The sequence below is a fragment of the Ovis canadensis genome, chromosome 6 (assembly GCF_042477335.2).
Source record: "Ovis canadensis isolate MfBH-ARS-UI-01 breed Bighorn chromosome 6, ARS-UI_OviCan_v2, whole genome shotgun sequence".
In the NCBI taxonomy this organism is placed as follows: Eukaryota; Metazoa; Chordata; class Mammalia; order Artiodactyla; family Bovidae; genus Ovis; species Ovis canadensis.
In genome coordinates this window covers 24,940,952-24,941,920 of record NC_091250.1, presented here as the reverse complement: position 1 = coordinate 24,941,920, position 969 = coordinate 24,940,952, and positions in this window count along the sequence as shown.

Below are 969 nucleotides of genomic sequence, written 5' to 3'. Positions count from 1 at the left end.
AATGGCCCTCAATGAAGTAAGCTTAACAGTTTCTAACAGTCAATTGAAGGAGGAGTTGGATTGTCCAACGTTCTCCCCAAACCAATACAGACATCTGAATAGCCCTGGTTGACAAGGCAATGGATGAATGCTTATTCTCAGGAAAAAACTGAGTCAAAGTGATTCCGATCTCAGGAAATCCAGGAATGGCTGAGGGTGAAGATAGGAGAGTTTCTTAACTACCAGGTGAGTAAATGAAACTTCAAATTAAACTGTATAGTTCCCATGCTGTTTCTCCAGTCAATTAACCCTATGAAAGCAACTGTTAATAGATGTGTAGCATCAAGCAAGAGATTTGGAAGTTCACCCTTGTAGAAACTGTCTTAAAAAGACTCAGACAAAAAAAAAATAATAATAATACAGACAATAACCACAACAAAAGACTACAGTTGCAAGCAGTTTGCGATTCCACAATAAAACTTTATTATGAGAGAAATCCATCATCCAACAAAATCACTTCTCCACACATACACAGGAACACACACAGCCTCAAAACCTTTTACTGTCTCACTGTAAATTATGATTGAACAACAAAATATCAATAGACATTTCGTGAAAGCCTGTAACATAACTTTGAGACCACCTCCCAGAAAGTAGGAAGAAGGGCAGAGATTAGAAAATAGAAAAAGCAAAATGAAATATTATAGTAGGGGTTGCAATTTCCAATTAATATGTGTTTTAGAGAGAGTAAACAGAAAATGGAAGATTATTTTGAAAATTCCTAAATAATGAATGCTGCTGCTGCTGCTAACTCACTTCAGTCGTGTCCGATTCAGTGCAACCTCATAGACGGCAGCCCACCAGGCTCTCCCATTCCCTGGGTTTATCCAGGCAAGAGCACTGGAGTGAGCTGCCATTTCCTTCTCCAATGCAAGAAAGTGAAAAGTGAAAGTGAAGTCACTCAGTCGTGTCCGACTTTTAAGGACCCCA